A 20,066-nucleotide genomic window follows, 5' to 3' on the forward strand; every position below is an offset into this window, starting at 1 on the left:
TTTTTTTTTTAATAATGACAATCTCTTTTTAAAGTTTTTTTTAATGACAATCTCTTTCCAAAATTTGACACTCACCAGCAAATTCTCTACCACTTCAGACATGCCTTTAGGTAAACTTACTTGCAGCGTAATTTAGAAAATTTTGAAACTGATATACTTCTGATTGCATAAATATTCATATGGAAACACCTAGGAGGAATGTTCAAAGCACAGAGTGGTGTGGTTCTTATTAACACTAATAGAGATCAGGTGGATAAATTCCCATTAAAGCATTGAAAATCTGTCCCTGACTTTGCACTGTTTAAGTAGCTGTAAAGTACACTTCTGTTTGTTTTGATTTTGTATTAAAAAATAGGCTTCACTTCCAAGCAAGATGTTTTGGCTTTTCCTTAATGACAATTCTTTCAGTAGAGTCAAATTATTCAGTCATACTTCTCCAGTTTCCTTAATTTTGCCCTCCTTGAGTCCCTGAATTTCAAAATGTCTGACCCGCAGGCCAAAAGCGGTCCTTGAAATCATTTGGTCTGAAAACCACAAGCAGGACTGAACATTCAATAAATCTATAGCAGGCTAATTTTTGTGTTGATAATTTTATATGGTTCACGAATGATGCTGTAAATATCCAAACAGCCCCTGGTAGAATAAAGGTTCCCCATCCCTTCTAGGAACTTCCATGGATCTCAGATCAACACTGTCCCTCCAGGAGCAAGGTCAGCATCTATGTGGGTTGCAAACTGCTAAGTTGTGAGCAGCCACATTGTGATGCACTCGCAAGTGGGTCACCCATGTTTTCAACTCACATGTGGGTCACTTGCTGTTCAACCCATGTTGGTTGTGGGCATGTAGAGATGTGGAGTAATTGACACTGTGTCTGCTGGGATTTTAGGAAAAGCTGTAAGTCCAAATTTTTCATAAGAAAGGTTTAATCTTTAATTGTCACAATTTCAAATCATGTCTTAAATACTATATGCACTAACACTTTTCAAAGTGAAGAGAAATTGAGGGCTACAAGTTTACAGTCACTGATTTGGTTTCCTACACTAACAGAACTATTGCTCCAAAAATACAGAGTTTGATATCATTAATTCATATTAATTCATGGACTGGTTTTCCTCCATGGCTTACAATAAGATTTCTGGGCAAATTTAGGGGAAACTAGGATGATACAACACAACTAGAGTATAACAGAACAACAAAATGAATACACAGGAGGACATTCTTGCTCATGGCAACCTGTGTGAATGTTGAGGACTTTAAAAAAATATTATCTTTTTCTATTTCAAGACAATTTGATACAGGGCTATAAACATTAACTGGAAACCAAATTTTTATTCAGTGTAAAACTACTTAGTATCCTCTTGCTAGTGATTTTGTGAAATGTCATAGCACGAAATGCATTGAGTAAATGGGGGCTAATGAGTTAATATTAATAAACATTTCTGCTTCCTCACGTGGATGAATTGTATCACCTATTAACAATATAGACAATAAGCCATTTCCACTATCCTCATAGAGCTTACACTCTAACAGGAAACCATGAAGGAGATGTAATAGACTTAACCTTAAGGCTGCCAAAGAAGTGAGGAAAATCAAAGCAGGAATTCAGCCTGGAGATTAAAATGCTCCTGATGGACATTGGAGTGTTTTGGTTGATTCCTGGCCCTGGCTCTGGAACTCGAGCTTTCAGCCAATGCAGAGCCTAGAAGACTGTGATGATGGCTCAAGTGATTATATTCCTGCCACCCACATGGGATACTGGATAATGTTATTTACTCTGAGGTTTAGCCACAATAGCTCCTACTATTGTGGGCATTTGGGGAGTGAATGAGTGGACAGGAGAACTCTCTCTTTCTCTCTCTACCTCAGTCATATAGGAGGGAGTTTGTGATGTCATACTATAGGTGATGATGCAATTGAATATTGGAGAATGAATGAAAGTCATTCAGGAAAACTGGGAATGACAAACATGATAGTATTTGCAAAGGAATACAAGGTGAAAACAGCATGGTATCTGTACTAATTATAGTCAGAGAGCCATGAACAATGTTGTGAAAGGAGCCATGTTGCCATCTTCTCACATACACACTCCTATCATTTGATTTACACAGAATACTGCAGCACTCTGTGTGAAGAGAGACTGAAGAGCTCAAAGAGAGACAAGGAGGAGGAAGAAATGCCAGAGGCTACAGCAGTGGTTCAGGTGAAAGGTAAGAACCTGGAGCAGAGCAAAGAGAGTCCTGCAGCACTGAGAGAAAAAGACGCAACTGAACAACAAAGCCAAAGATATTAAGCAGGTCAATTGTTGGAATGGAGTAATTTACATGACAAAAAACTGACCAAGAATAGCTATGCCAATGATTTACCAACTGTTAAGCATGGGTCACACTGTGACAGTCCAAAGAAAACAAAAATGAAATAAGGCCATTAATTTAGGGTAGATTCTCATGTGCTCTAAATTTGAGGTACCCATGGGATGTCAAGGTGATTTTTAGTTATTTGATCGTTTGAGAATAAAGTGGATATATATTTTAGAAGCATATTACACACGAAGAATGGAGAGCATTTAGGCTGGAAGGGTAATGAGAAGTACAGGGATGAACAAGGAAGCCAAAAGTAACACTGCAATGTAACCCAGCCCAGGGATCATTAGGAAAACGGAAGGATGAATAAGACTACATGATGAGGGTTCAAGAAGGGTGGAAACCAGCACACGAGGAAAAGGGCTGAGCTCGTACTCCCTGGCTATAATCCCCAGGTAGTTAGTGTTATATTGTACCCATCTTTCGGCCAAGAAATCTGAGCTACCCCAAAAGATAGAACTACCTTGCTCAAGGTCACTTTGAAATTAAGACACCTGGGATTCAAGCCTACTCCTGCCACATTTTAAATATTAAATAAATTCCACATTATCCTGATGCCAGCGATCCCCAAGGTTATATAACAAAATGGTCAGCATAAGAATCAAAATGGGTATTTGGAATTTGCAACAAGAAGGCCATTAGTAATCATTCCAAAATTAATATGGAATGTTTGGAAAGTCAAAGAAAGGACTTAGCACAGGTGCAGAACTCTTATAAAGAAGCATGGCTGCGGCAATGGAAAAAGGAAAGCTGAGGGACCGTTGATTCCAGAGGTGGGGAATGTCCAACCTGCAGGCCACACAAGGTCCACAAAATCACCCAGTATGGCTCTGCCAATGCTACTGCAGGCAAGAGCCAGATTTCTTTTTTTTCTTTTCTTTTTCAAAGATTTATTTATTTTTATTAGAAAGGCGGATATACAGAGAGGAGAAGACACAGAGATGAAGATCTTCTGTCTGATGATTCACTCCCCAAGTGGCCACAATGGCTGGAGCTGAGCCAATCCAAAGCCAGGAGTTAGGAGCCACTTCCAGTTCTCCCACGCGGGTGCAGGGTCCTAAGACCTTGCCGTCCTCGACTGCTTTTCCAGCCCACAAGCAGGGAGCTGGATGGGAAGCAGGGCTGCCGGGATTAGAACTGGCGCCCACATGGGATCCTAGGCGTGCAAGGCAAGGACATTAACCACTACGCTATCGTGCTGGGCCCCAAGAGTCAGATTTCAATAAATCTATAGCAGGCTTATTTTCTGCTTAAGAACTTATTCATTTATTTTGAACATCAGAGTTACTGAGAGAGGGGGAGAACCAGAGACAGACAGACAGACAGACAGATAGATGGATATTGCATCTGCCAGTTCGCACTCCCCCAGATGGTTAGGGGCATTTCCAGTTCAAAGCCATGAGCCAGGAGCTTCATCTGGATCTCCCAGGTGAATGACAGGGTTCAAGCACTAGGGTCACCTCCTACTGTATTTCCTAAGCTATCAGTAAGGACATACGCTGGAAGTGGAGCATCCAAGACTCAAACCAGGGTTCATATGTGATGCGGGCACAACAGGTGGTGACTTCACCCACTCTACTCTGCCATGACAACTGCTGCCAGCCAGCTAATTTTTAAATTGATAATTTTGTATGACCCATGAATGTTATGATAATCCAAGTGACCCTGGGCAGACACAAAGGTAACCCCATCCCTAAGAGGGTATTCTGAGAGTCTGACCACAATGAATTAATTGTCTGTTCAGAACTTTACAAGGTACTCACTTACTATGCTAAAGTAGAGCTGAATACACACAAAGAAAGAGGGTCTGCAAATATTTCTATTGCTAGCACTCAAACTCTATTCATTATCTCCAGGGAGCTTCAAGCTCAGACTGAGGGATAGCAACTAAAAAGTGGCATTCATTGTCCTAATGAATTCTATAGCTGACAAAAACTGGGAGATCTACAATATCGTGATGCAAAAGCTTTATCTCAGGAGTTTCATCAAAAAGAGGAAGTAAACAGATCTTTCTCGGACCAACAGCTCTACTTCAAAGCAAGTACATGTTAATAAGCAGGATCATTCTAGTCAAAGTCATTATGGAAATGAATTAAGTCAGTCAAGTCTCCTGCAGGCTGGTCCTGGTTATCAAACAGCATGCTGATAACTTCACAGCATCCAGCTATTTTCAGATTTGGGAAGCCTGCCAGTTACGACACGCAAGCCCCTCTGTTAGAGTAAAGACACAGAAGATTCTTCCTCTGGGTCTCTCACCCCTTCACACCAGAATGCCTACCAATCTAGTTCATCTCGAGATTGCAGCCAGGTGATCCATCAGCAGTAAGTATGCCAAATATGGCGGAAGGGAGGGAGGGAGGGAGATTAAGAGAGAGAGAGACAGAGAGAATGAATGACAAATTATCTCCCACAGAAACCCCCTCAACAATTTTCATGGGGAGAAAACATTCTTGTCAGGAATGCTCATCATGTTTTCATCTTTCTGAGTTCAACCAGATTCAGCTTTTAGTACATAGTAATTACTTGCTTCTATTTCCTTCCCATCCTTTCTTCCCTTAGTTCCTTCCTCCCCATCCCAATTTTTCTCCCTTGATCTCATCTCTCTCTCATATTTGAAAATATTATATATGTGTATGTATATAAACATGTATAATGTATATAGATATATACATATAATTGCAGTTATATACAGAATACAGCAGATGATATTTAAGTTTATAGGTTGGGCATCCTTTATCTGAAAATCTGAAATCCTAAATTCATCAAAATGAAAACAATTTTGAGTGCCTATATAATGAATGCCACAGTGGAAAAATTCACACTATTAAACTTCACTTCGTGCACAAAAATGTTTTAAAAGCTAAAAATCATTTAAAATTACCTTCAAGCTCTATTAGAAGGTATATTTGGAACATAAATGAATTTCACGATAAAATTTGGATCCTGTACTAAGGATTTTGCATTATATGCATAGAAATAATCCAAAGTCAGAAATAACTGACATCCCAAAGAGTGCTCCTCCCAAGAATATCAGACAAGGGGTACTTAATGTGTATGTTATTTTAGAACAGAAATGAAATCAAATTGCTTCTTCCACTCATTAATAGCAGCAACAAAACAGCTTCACAGTATTCAGGTTATGGGACCTAAAAATGCTTTTTAAAAACCTCGCTAAAGGTGCAGGAAACATGCTGTGCACATCCACTAGCATTCACAAAGGGTTCCAGAGACGGTGCTGTTTTACCCAAACAGCTTTTATATGAAGTTAAAGCTAGGGCCCGGCGTGGTGGCTTAAACGCTAAAGTCCTTACCTTGCTCCTGCCGGGATCCCATATGGTAGCCAGTTCTAATCCCAACAGCCCTGCCTTCTGTCCAGCTCCCTGCTTGTGGCCTGGCACAGCAGTCCAGGACAGCCCAAAGCCTTGGGACCCTGCACCCATATGGGAGACCCAGAAAAGGATCCAGGCTTTTCGGCATAGTAATGGCCACTGTGGCTGCTTGGGGATTGAATCATTGGACGGCCAATCATCTTCTCTGTCTCTCTTCTTATCTGTATATCTGCCAGTAGCATGAATGGAATATCTTTTAAAATTGTATCACAGATTCCATCAAGCTCTGTAATATTTTTCCATTTCTTTCCTGGCTTCAGGTTGAATTCCATGGATCTTGTAGATATTTTTACTTTCTTTTCTCACCTTTGTTTTGTTATTTAGCCAGTTGTGTGATGCTTTTAATTTCCAATATTATATTTTATTATATTATATTTCCACCTTTAAAATTTCCATCTCCTTTTCTTTATAGACCATATTTTACTGTATCTATCTTCCCATTCACTTCAAGGACAAATTTCAAGAATCTCAGGTAGTAGGGTTACCAGTGTCTTTAAAATCTTTATTTATTCCAACATCTCAGTCACGTTGGAATTGGCAACCAGTTTTCTCCTAACAAGTGATAATTATTTATTTAAAAATGATTTATTTGGGCCCGGCGGTGTGGCCTAGCGGCTAAAGTCCTCGCCTTGAAAGCCTCGGGATCCCATATGGGCGCTGGTTCTAATCCCGGCAGCTCCACTTCCCATCCAGCTCCCTGCTTGTGGTCTGGGAAAACAGTTGAGGACGGCCCAATGCCTTGGGCTCCTGCACCCGCTTGGGAGACCCAGAAGAGGTTCCAGGTTCCCGGCTTCGGATCGGCGCGCATCGGCCTGTTGTGGCTCACTTGGGGAGTGAATCATGGGACGGAAGATCTTCCTCTCTGTCTCTCCTCCTCTATGTATATCTGGCTGTAATAAAATGAATAAATCTAAAAAAAATGATTTATTTATTTGAAAGGCAGAGTAATAAAGATGACAGCGAGGGCAGAGAGGGAGAGCAAGATGGAAGGGGGAAGAAGAGGGGGGATGGGAGGGAGACAGAGGAGGACGTGGGAGAGGGATAGAAAGAGGAAGTGGGAGAGGGTAGGAGGAAAGGGAAAGGGAGCCAAAGGAGAGGGGAAGAGAATGGAGAAGGAGAAGGTTGGAGGAGGGGAAGAGAGAAAATCTCCCATCTGCTGGTTCTCTTAACCCCTGATGACTGTAACAACCAGTGCTGGGCCAGGCCAAAGCTAGCAGCTGGGAGGTCCCTCGAAGCTGTCCTATGAAAGGAGCAGGTTCAGGTTTTTTGAGTACCATCTCTTGTTTTCCCAGGTGAGCAAGCATGGAGATGGACTGAATGTGGAGCAGCCAGGACTCCAAAGAGCACTACAATTTGGGATGTGTGCTTTAGAATGGACTGCCTCGAGGGGCTGCACTTGTGCCATAATGTTGGCCCCCTCTTTATTCTTTAAATGACAAGTAATTCTGGATTATATTTTGGACATTTTGATTGTGATATGGAGTTTTGCTTAAATCTCCTGGAAAATGTTAGATCGTCATTACTAATAATATTATAATTTTAGCAATCAATGAGTTTGGTCAATTTTAGACTTCAGGTCCAACCTTCCATTCTGGGAGTAAAGGTTCCAAAGTTACTTCAGCATTCTAAGTCTTTGCAATTCTGCTTTAGGACTTACTTGTGGGTAAACACTCAGGGGGCAAATCTGGGACATGGACAGTGATTTATACAGTTCTACAATTTTCAAAGCCTTTGTCAAGTTCCTTTTCATCTGACCCTTGCATATAAAACTCAAAGTGATCTCGGGATGTTTGCCATTCCGAACCCAGAATTAGGAAATCTCTTCTAAAATTTTCTTCCACTACCCATCTCTCTGAAGTTCCATGTCTTGGTTAGAAAAGAAGAGTTTCTCTCAGTACTGCAACTGTAGCTCCTTGACTGGGGCTTAGCCTTGGGTGAGAGCAGAACCATTAGAGGGAGAATAAACAACTGGGACTTTCCTATACTTTCCAGACACTGGGGACTCTTTCCCAAGTTCTTGTAGCCAGAAAGGTGCTCTGGTCTCCTCTTTGTTTCCATAGCTCAGCTAAGGCTACCCTCAGGGGAAGGAGGGATTAAAAAAAAAAAAAGAAAGAAGGCAACAACAACAAACCCTGAAGATTTCATCTCCGCACTGTTTGGCTTGCATCAATTCTCTTCCTGGCCTTTTATACAGAAACATCAGGGCTTTCTCTGCTCTGATTTCCTGGGCCTCTGCAGGGACAGGCAGCTTGACTGGAAACCAACCACCTGCAAGTGAAAGCCAGGGAGGAAAGAGGAGAAAACTAGACTTGCCTTTTGCTTTTTACTTGTCCTGCTTTTGCTTGCTTGCTAGCTCCTCAGTGGCTGCTTTTTGTATTCTGCTCAAAGTTTCTAGCTCCAATCGGTGGGAGAGATAGTCTTTCATGAGTACTCTATGTTGGTTGTCATCATCACAAGTTCTAATGCTTTATACAAACACCATTTACTTATTTGGAAATCAGTGCTACAAAGAGAAAGCGAAAGACACATCACATACATGTGCAGAGAGAGAGGAGTGCAGAGAAGCGGGAGGGAGTGGGAGAGGCAGAGGAAGAGAGAACGGAATGGGAGAAAGATAAAGAGGTGTGGGAGAGGGAAAAGAGGAAGAGATGATTTCCCATTCTCTGGCTCTCTCCAAATGGCTACTGTGCCTGGAATTGGTCCAGATGGAAGCCAGGAGCCTGCAGCTACAGCTAGGTCTCCTGTGTATTAGGGATCTATGGCTTCACGCTGGCTCCTTCGCCTTCCTAGGCACTTCAACAAGGAGCTGGATCTGAAGCTGAACAGCTGACAGCACGCCAACGTGTGGGTGCCACAACACCAGCCTCTCGGTCACCTTCTGAAAGCTACAGACCTTTGAGGCATATTGGCCACACCAGCTTTCTGCATCAGAGGAGCTGGATTTGAAGCCCAGCTGCCGTCCTCACTCCAGTTCCTTCTTAGTGCCTATCTTGCTCCCAATAGCAAGGGTAGCAGGGACAGCTAGTACAGTCCACTTCCTGCCATTCACATGAGTTACTGGCTTTCCATTTTGACTGCAGTGCAGCTCCAGCTGTTGCCAGCCTTTGGGGAATGAACCAGAAGATGGGAGTACTTTCTTGGTAAAAAAACAAACAAAACACACGCAGGCTTTGATTGATTTTTTTTTTCAAACTGGCTGCATGGTTGTTCATATTTTCAGGCTTTGTAGTTGCTTCCTGAGCCCATCTCTTTTAGTTGATATATGCTAGTGAATGACTCATCCTTGCTAAAATGTTCAATGTACTGCCATAGCTACCATAAATTTATCTCTTGCTTATAAATGGCTGTATCTTCTTATCTTTAATGCTAACATCTTTGTGTTCAGTCATTTTGTAAAAAAAAATTAAAGACAGCAAATCTTTATTTTACTAGCATTTTCAAAAAGCAGATTTCAATTTTATTCTTTTGACTTCAGTCTTTATTAGTCACTATCACCTCAATCTCTTGTTTATTTTGTTATTTTCTCCATACTAAAACTAAGTAATTTATTTTCATACTTTTTCAGTTGCTATAAATTTTCCTTTGAAATACAATACTAGAATCATATTTATCTTTTTCACAGGTATTGCTATAAAGTGTTCTTCCGCATGATAGTTAGGCTCTAAGTACTTTGAATTAGAACTCCTGCCTCTTCTTGAAGACTTTTAGACAGGCACCCAACCTATCAATGCCTTGGTTTCTGCATCTGTCTAATGGGAGTAATAATGCATCCTAAGAACTGTTCTGAAGGCTTGTTTGCATGTAGGAGTCAGAAGCTTTACTGGACACTGAGGATGCATTCAGTAAATATTTAGTAATGTTACAAGTATTTTGACTATTTCCTGGATTATTTTTATGAGCCTCACCCAGATAAGTTATGGTTTTGGAGCTGGTGTGACACATGAGCATCCCATATCCATGAACCAGTTCTGGTTGCAGCTCCTTTGTTTCTCATCCAGCTCACTGCTGATGTGCCTGGGAAGCCAGGGGATGATGACCCAGGTAGTTGGGCCCCAACAACCAAGATTGGAAACCCAAATGGATCTCTGAGCTCCTGACTTCAATCAGGCTCAGGCCCATTTGGTGACTGAAAGTGAACCTATATATGGAAGGTCTGTTTCTCTCTCTTTCTCTGTATATCACTTTGCCTTTCACAGAAACAAATAACTTCAAAAAAAAGATTAATATTGGCTTTCTTTGTCTTATTATGACATTCATTTCCCCTCAGTGTGCATGTAAACCAAGCTCTTAAGGTGGCTCAAGTGCAGACAGTTGAGTGCCTGAGCAGATTATGGGTGTCTATGCTGTTTCTGTTCTTCAATATGGTTGCACTATTGCCTCTGTGAGCACTGGAAGACAATCTCTGATTCCTGTTTGCCTGATACAAGTAAAGAACCTTCCCAGGCTCTGAGTGATGGGCTATTCTGTCCCCAGTTCAGTCCTTCTTCATGTCTGCAGATTTGTTAAGACTCAGTCACCTCCAAAGAGCATATGGAAATGGGCAGGTTTTCCCCCATTTTGGGTTTTCTAAAGAAATCACAAGTTTATGGACAGCTTCCCCAGATCTCAGATGCAAGATTTCATCTGTTTCTGATGTCTGTCCTTCTTCAAAAACCAAGAAATCCAGAGGCCAGTGTGGTAGCCTAGTGGCTAAAGTCCTTGCCTTATATTTGCAAGGATTCCATATGGATGCTGGTTTGCATCCTTCCGGCTCCCTTCCCATCCACCTCCCTGCTTGTGGCCTGGCAAAGCAGTCAAGGATGACCCAAAGCCTTGGAACCCTACACCCATGTGGGAGACCCGGAAGAGGTTCCTGGCTCCTGGCTTCAGATCGGCCCAGCTCCAGCTGTTGCAGCCACTTGGGGAGTAAACCATCAGATGGAAGATCTTTCTGTCTCTCCTCTTCTCTACATATCTGACTTTTCAATAAAAATAAATCTTAAAAAAACAAAGAAGTCCACAGATTTTTTTAACAAATTAAAACCTGGGAATAGGCATAATCTCTGGGTAAAATGAAAATTTAAATTCATAATAGCATCATAAACTGCTAGCTCAGAATAAACTTTGATATAGGGGGTTTCATAAAGGAAATAATACATCAACAATAGTATCATGATGAAATTATTATTAAATATTATATATTCAAATATGTGAACAAATTGTAACAGGCCTAATATTCTAACGGCATTTTTAAAATTAAAATTTTATATATTCATTAATGTAATTCAAAGCCAAGTGTCTTGAACAGAGAGTTGTGAGAAAACTAGGTGAAGTTATTTTTGGTTTATATGTCATGAGCATTTCCCCAAATTTCAAATGGAAGAGTAAAGCAAGATGAATTTCTAAATAATAAAAGTTATGCTACTATAATTAAACTAGATGTCCTTCGCATAGCAATATAAGCAAAAAGTAGCAAAACAGAAAAGGAGGATTAAAATAAATCCAATTATATATGTGGATGTTAATTTATGACAAATGTGGCATTTAAATTCAGAGGAAAGTGGAGTTTTTCAATAAGCAATGCAAGAGGGAATTTCAAGATGGTTGAATAAGTTGCTTAAGTTGACAAGGGGAAGCTAGAAAAAGAAAAGTTGAGGGAAGCACATTCTTTGGAGAGATTTGGAGAGAAATTTACAGTGGAAATTCTATAGATAAAGATCATAAAGTGTGGAAAGTGTAATTATGTAGCACTGAGAGGGGACATCAGGCTGGCAACTGGAGGACATGGTAGCTTTCGAGTGGGAGGTGGGAGCGAACCAACACAGTCTGAATCACTGGTGACACTACCTGATAAAGAATCTCATGGACCACACTGACCGTGGGTTCACTGTGGAGCCAGAGTGGGGACAGGGAACTCACAAATCACCATGAGCAAAGAGTCCATTTCTTTCCTTCCATCCCCCTTACAAAGACACCTAGACCACAGGGGAGATAGTGTGCCATCCTATGTTTAGTAAAGTTTGAGGTGACAGTAGTGTACAGCGGCTATAGCATAAGCCTGAATCTGTGTGGGTGCACATGAATAGGTGATTTTATTAAAGGGATAAATACATATTTTCCCACTGTCTTTGAGTCTTGGCTAGTGGCCAGACAGTGCCACTGTTTCATTAGGAAAAGATTTTCATGACACATTAGCCAAGCTTTCAATAGCAAAACATAAAGGAAAGATCCTAAGAAGTACATGAGAGGGATGCCAGATTATCTTCAGAGTTAGTTAGACTAACAGCTGATTTTTCATAAGAAAACCTATGGGTTAAGAGAGAATGGAGAGACATAATCCAGGTTCTAAAAGAAAATACCAACCTAGAATACCTTATCAAGCAAATCTCTCATTTATAAATGAAGATGAAATGAAGACCTTCCAAAACAAACAAAAATGGGAAGAATTTGTTATTCATCCATCGTTATAAATGATGTTCAGAATTGTGCTACATGTAGAAATACAGAATGTTAATTGCCATAGTGAAAGAATGTGAAGTTAGAAAACCACATAAATAATGTACAATGGAAATTCAAAGCAAACAATAATAAGTATTTATGGGAAATTGAGGCAATATCTTTCAACAATAAACATAAATTTAAATGGCCTAAACTCTCCAATCAAAACAAACAAATTGGCTAAAAATATTAAAAAAAAAATAAGACCCATCTATTTACTGCCTACAAGCAGCACACCTCGCCAACAGTGAAACACAGAGACTGAAAGAAAAAGGGGAGAGAACAATATTTCACACCAGTACCAAGGGAAAATAAGTAGATGTAGCCAACTTACTATCAGACAAATAGATTTTAATTCAAAACTATTGAAAGGGACGAAGAAGGGCATTACATGAAGATGAAGTGATCAATTTAAAGATGATATGAATATAGTAAACCCAGATGTACACAACGTTGGGCATCCAGATATTTAAATTCTAATGGATCTAAAGGGAGACATAAACCTCAATACAACAATAACAGGGTACTTTCATACCCAACTTTTATCAATGGACAGATCAACTAGATGGAAAATAAACAAAGAAACAATAAGGTTAATCTGTACTATGGACCAAATGGAACTAACATCTACAGAACATTTCATCCCACTGTGGCAGAACAGTTTCTTGTCATTAGTGTGTGGAACTTTCTTCTGACATAGACCATATGCTAGGCCATAAATGAAGCATCAGTAAACTGAAAAAATGTCAAATCATACCATGTATCTTTTCTGACCAGTGAAAGAAAGCTAGAAATCAACAAGTTAACTGACTCTGGAATATATGCAAATACATGAGATTTAACATAATACCAGTGGTTATACAGAACATTGTAGAAGAAATAAAAAGTCAAATCAAACAATTCTCAGGAATAAGTGAAGATGACAACACAACATATTAGCACAGCATACCAAAACTTAAGGAATGCAGCAAAAGCACTATTAAGAGGGAAGTTTATAGTAATTAGTATCTACATCAAAAAATCATAACAGCACCAAACATTCTACCAATGCATACCAAGGACCTAGAAAAATAAGAAACAGCATGTAGAACTATTAGAGGAAAGAAATTATTAAAATCAGAGAGAAATAAAGTTGATAGCAAAAATAATACAAAAGCTCAGTGAATTGAAAAGATTGTTCTTTGAAAAAATATACAAAAAAAGATACACAATTGACTCAACCATTAGTAAAAGAGAGGGCGAGTCCCCAAATCAAAAAATCAGATACCTAAGTGGAGTCATAATAAGGAACACCACAGAAATGCAGTGAGAATTATTACCAACAAATATATGCCAAAAAATTAGAAAATCTACAAAAACAAATAGATTTATGGACATACATAATCTACCAAAATTGAGTCACTGTGACATAGGAAACCTAAACAGACCAATAACTAAGACAGAGATTGAATAAAAAAACAAAAACAAAAACAGGCCAGGACCTGACAGATTCACTGCTGAATTCTATAAAACTTTTCAGGAATAACTGATTCCAGTTCTTCCTATGTATCTGAAATATTTAAAAGGAATGAAATCCCCCCCACACTCCACTATGAGGCCACCATTACCTTAATTCTAACTACCACACCCCTCCAAAATAAGAGAACTACAGAACTATATCATATAAATGAACACAGATCCCAAAATACTACAAATCCAACAACACATCAGAAAGATCATTTATCAGGTCAAAAAAATTTATTCCTGCTCTGCAGGGATGGTTCAACATACACCAGTCTAAAAACTCATTTTGAAATTTAAAAAATAAAAACCATGCATTTTTCTCAGTAGACACAGAGAATGTTTGAAACAATGCAGCATCCGTTCACGAAAAAGACCATAAGCAAATTGGGTATATGAGGAACATATCTAAATACAATTCAGATAATGCATAACAAATCCAAAATCAGCATCATATTAAACGGTAAAAGATCTGTAACCAGAAAAAGATGCCTAGTTTCACCATTGCCATTCAATATAGTTATGTAATTTTTAGCCAGAGTGATTAGGCAAGAAAATAAAATCAAAGAGACACAAACTGGAAAGGAAGAAGAAGTCAAATTATTCCTGATTACAAATGACATGGTTGTATACAAAGGGGAACCAAAAGATTCCACCAAGAGACAATTGGAACTCATAAGAGTTTGGTAAAGTTGCAGCATGTTAAGTCAACACCAATCAATAGCTTTTGTATACATAGATAATACCATGGCTCTTTAAAAGATGGTGTTGAGAAAATCAGATTTATGCATGCAGATATAAAAACAAGATGCCTACCTTACACTTCATACAGAAATCAACTCACAATTAATCAAATCTATATGACATGATATCATCAAAAATTACTAGAGGAAAACATTGATGAATCTCTGTAAGCTATAAGCATAAGTAAAGACCTGTTACAAAGACCCCATTAGAACTGGCAGTTACAGCATGCTGATACAAATTGGATTACAATAAACTAAGCAGCATATGTACAGAAAAGAAAACACTCAAAAAAGTTACAACCAAAAAAAAAAGAGGAGAAAATATTTGTAATTAGGCAACTGATAAAGAATTGATTTCCTGATGGAAACAATATGGACATCATAGTATTACCCACTTCCCTATACCCCCTGAACCTTTTTTTGTTCTTTAACCATAATTAACTATGTAAAGAGTGTCAACAACCATATAATAAAATAGATTTAAAAAAAAAGAATTGATTTCCAGAATCTATAATGGGATCAAGAAGCACAACAACAACAAAGCAGAGAATCCAGTTAAGAAATGGGCAAAGAACAAGAACAAGTATTTTTCAAAGGATGAAAACAAATGGCCAAAGGATACAGGAAAAATATCAGTGATTACTAGCAATCAGGGTAATGCACTAAAAACCACAAGGAGGCTTCCCCTTATCTCATACAGAATAGCAATCACCCAAAACTAAAAAAAAAAAAAAAAAATGCTGGTGAGAATGCAGGGGAGGAGATATCCCAAACCATGCACAATGAGAATGTAAATTAGTTCAACTTTATGGAAGGAGAGTATGGAGACACCTCAGAAAACAGAAAATACATCTACTATAAAACCTAGCCATTCCATTCCTGGAAATGGAATCAACATATGAGTGAGTTACTTGTTCCAGTATGCTAACTGCCGCTCAAATCACACTAGCTAAGTTATGGAATCAACACACATGTCCATCACCTGGTGTAAAATGTGGCACACACACCCTACGCGGCCATAAAGAAAAATGAAATCCTGTCTTTTGCAAACTGAATACAACCAGAAATCACTGTTCTTAATGAAATAAGCTAGTCTCAAAAAAACAAACATATTTTCCCTGACATGTGGCAGCTGATATGAAGCAATAAAAAGTGTAGGAATTAAGTGGTCACTTCAGAAAATGATTGATGTTTTTAGCCTATGTTTATACTACAGTCTAAATGTGATCTTGTGGTATTTTGATTTTACCTGCTGAGTATCATGATTAGCAGAAAACTAAGCCAGAGAATATAGAATGGATTAAAACGATATCTGTGCAAATGCTGTTGAAGAGAGGGAAGGGAAGGAGGAGTATTGGGAAAGAGGAAGCCAGTGAGCAACAGAAGTGTAATTGTCTTCCTGGTACTAACTATGGAACATAAATCTGTTGTCTTTCTGTTAATGAAAAAGTTGTGTGAGCATAATTGGCTGGAGATTAAATTAAATATTATTTGCATATTCTATACAAATGCTAATTGCATATGGATTGCTAATTCAAGCATGTGATAAAAATATTTAAAAGAGAATAATGGTACTTTTTTTTTTTTTTTTACAAACTTTCTATGTGTGATACTTTCCCAGACAGAATAACAAACACAAAACCTACCAAGGAAAAATAAACATTAACTATATAAATGTTTTTGAACTGTTGTTTCACAAAGACAGCATAACTGACCTCAAATATGATAGACTGAAAATACATTTGACAGAAATTGAACTAATATTAATAAGCAAAAATAATTCCACTTATTGATTAGGAAAAGATAAGCATTGCAATGGGAAATTGTTCAACTTGTTCAGGTAATTGGCAGAAGAAGCAATTTCAATGACCAACAAGCAAATGAAAAGAAATGTATTCCTTCTGGCAAACTGAAGAAGTTGATAATAAGTGTTCCAGGGGCACAGACAAGTAGCTGTGAAAAAACAGAACTCACCTGCAACAGCAGTATGTGAGAAACACCACAACTGAATGAAAATGAAAGCTGGTAGTACTTACTGCAGCACACTTCAGAGTTTGTATCTATAGGATGTGCCCAGAAACCAAGTTTCTTATTTTAGAAATTAAGCAAAAGCTTATAAATAGTTTGGAAAAGAGGAAAAGCTATGAGTATTTACTCGGATTGTTGGCACTGGTGACTTCAGGAGTGAAAGAAGCTAAGAGGAGATCATTCACTCTTCACACATCCTACGGATTGCATTTCTTGTTTCAGTGCATATTTGTTTTGCTTGATTATATAAAACAAAGAAACAGGGTAATGGGGTTGGGGGCTGACATTTTACAAAGAATTTTATTTCTTCATTTGAAAAGCAGACTGACAGAGACAAGTCTCCCATCCTCTGGTTCACCCCCCAGATGACTGCAATAGACACGATGGATTCAATGAGACTCCAGGAGCCAGGACTTCATCAGGGTTCCCCACAAAGGTGACAGGGGCACATACACTTGAGCTTTTTCCCACCCTGACTTCACAGGTTCACTGGCAGGGAGCTGTACCAGAAGTGAAGTTGACAAGGCTCAAACCAGACTGACGTGGGATGCTGCCACTGCAGGAGGCAGCTTAACCCGCTATACACAACACTGGCCCACACCTGATTTTTATACACAATTTGACTACAACACAGCGGTTGGGGAAAAAAAAGACTATGAGGTCAGATTGAAAGTGGTGGTTTGGTGCACATGAAGACCTTGTATACTTCAGTTCTGTTTAAGAAACTTCTGTTTAAGAAGTAGCTCAGGCATAAATGCTCATTTTAAAAAGTGATCGTATTTCACAGCAAGAACAGGAGGTTATGGAAATATATATCCAAGAGTTATAAAAACACTCCAGCCAGAAAGGAACAGAAGGAGAAAATTGTGAATAATGTTTTTCAAGCTAATGCTTCAAATCTATTAATGTGTCTTGAAATAACTTGTCACTAATACTTTTGAGAGTTTAAATAGAATATAAAATATCAGATGTCATCATTTCTCTTATTGGGTATCATTTCATGAGTGTTTTTCAAGCACATATATATTTCATACATAGAGATGGATTTATACGATGGGAAAAATTTCCAGCTGTAGGCTGTAGTTTAAAAAGTGTAGTCACTGGAAAACCGAAAGTGCAAGATGGAAAGGTGGAGAATCAAATGAAGGTGACATTCACAAGCTGCAAAAAGGAAAGGGTAACAGACTTCATCTTCTTTACTAATGTCTCTAGCTCTCGAGTTAACACCCTCCACTCCTGAAAAAAATTAAGCTTCAGCTCAGTTGTTACAAATAGACTGACAGGCAGATGCTAGCACAGTACCAGCTTAAAGAAAAAGGACCGTAATTATGGCCTCTCTGTAGCATCTGAAATTCTACCATTATTGCATTTCCTCTTCTGTGTCATTATTCAGTCCATTCCAGCTGCTTTACTTTTTAAAACAAGAGATGTCTAATTTAGAATAAGGGTTTATTAAGTTCTTTATCTCATCCTACTATTTCCTGCATGTTCCAGCCATTTTTCTGGGGAGCTGTCCATTGCATGGCTCACAGAATTTGGGTCAATTACAATGAACAATCTGGCACTGTCTCCATTCTGAGCTAGCCACTATTTCTAATATGTCTGTGAAAGTTATTAATAGTTCATTTCCTTACTGGTTCCTATGGTAGTCACTCTTCTAACACATGAAGCCCTGGGATATAAGAACAATAGTTATGTTGTTGTTTATACTAATCATTATTTCCCCCACAATGTCTGGTCCCATACAGAAGGCATATCACTGGAACAGGTAAACCAACAAACACATGCTTAGACACTAAATTCCAAATCCAGTTCTTAAAAGTCTGTTTATTCATCTGTCCTTCCTCTAGGTCTTTACGACATGATAAACCTGCACAAACCTTTCACAGAAACAAAACAAGGAACAAAACTTCACTCAAAAGTTGAAACTATTTCGTCCTGCTTTTTACTCACTGCAAAATTTTCTGAAAACATGAGTCAGGTTTTGGCAGTGGAAGACCTGTGGCAACAGATGATGGCTCCATGTGCTGCTCCTTCTGGATGATGTCATTCAGCAACACACTGAATTCCCTAGCTGTCACATGCACATTCAGCAATATGTGGTGCCAGAGCAGTTGTTTTCAATGGTAGCTGAAAATGGCTTGGGCACTGAACTTCTCTCTGGATGTGGAGTTCTTAGCACCCTGAGTGAGAATCCACATCCTTGTTTGTGTGTGGTGATCAACATGCCTGCTTTCATGATTGTGGCCTCAATGCGCAATGGGCCTTTTTTCAACTTGCGTTCACTTCTCAAACCTTAAGACATATCTTTCCCTGATTAAAACTTTTTTTACTACTACAGTTCACAGGAAATAAAGATGACAGACAAATGCATAGCATAGTAGTAGCATTAGTAAAGCACAAACATATCTTACCGAACAAGTAATCAAATGTTAATATTATTGCATAAACTTATAAAATTCTGCGTATTAAATACACACTGATTTTACATATCAATTTGTGTTGATAAAAGTGTAAAGCAACTAGTAACAATGCATTTCAAAAGAGAGATGGGGATAAACACAGATTTAAAAGATACTGATCTGGGCCTGGCATGGTAGCATAGCAGCTAAATCCTTGCCTTGCCTGTGCCAGGATCCTGTATGGATGCAGTTCCTCTCCCAGCTGCTCCACTTCCCATCCAGTTCCCTACTTGTGGCCTGGGAAAACAGTGGAGGATGGCCCAAAACCTTGGAACCCTGCACCCACGTGGGAGACCCAGAAGAAACTCCTGGCTCCTGGCTTCAGATCAGCTCAGCTCCAGCTGTTGCAGCCACTTGGGGAGTGAGCCAGTGGATGGAAGATCCTTCTCCCTGTATCTCATTCTCTCTGTAAATCTGCTTTTCCAATAAAAAAAAAATAAAAATCCTTAAGTTTTTTTAAATGTAGAGATATCTTTTTATCTTAAAAACATATCAATCAACACAACACTATCTTTTATTCAAAAAGCTTTTGAAAATCATTTTATGTCATTTATACAAAATAGTGGGACATGTGTATAATAGAGATTAGCATTAACTGGATATTTGTATACAATTTTTCCTTCATCTTGGATGAATTAATACGATTGGTGTATATATATATATATATATATATATATACATATATATATATGACATTTTAGTCTGAAATATGGTAACATAATTTATGCCAAAATGCTTATCTAAGTAGTATGACATATAAATTTTTTTGCAATAAAATATACAGTGAATGAGGACAGAGGAAAGAAGATAAAATCATGAGTTAAGAACATTATTAAATCTATGTAATGGATACATGGATATGTAACATGTCATGTTCAAAACACTCAGTGACAAGTAGTTCCAGAGGACAGTCCACCCCCAGCATCCTACCTAAATTTTCCTAGGTAAATCATCAGTGGCCAAAATGACCAATTTAAGGACATTCACTCACATCGTCTTCATGATCCCTGCATCTATATTTCCTTAGTCTTGATATTCTTATGCTTCTTTTCAAAAGCTAATTATTTATTTATTGGTCAGAAAGAAGGCAAGGAAAGGGAGAGA

This window comes from Ochotona princeps, chromosome 9 (genome assembly GCF_030435755.1).
Source record: "Ochotona princeps isolate mOchPri1 chromosome 9, mOchPri1.hap1, whole genome shotgun sequence".
NCBI lineage: Eukaryota > Metazoa > Chordata > Mammalia > Lagomorpha > Ochotonidae > Ochotona > Ochotona princeps.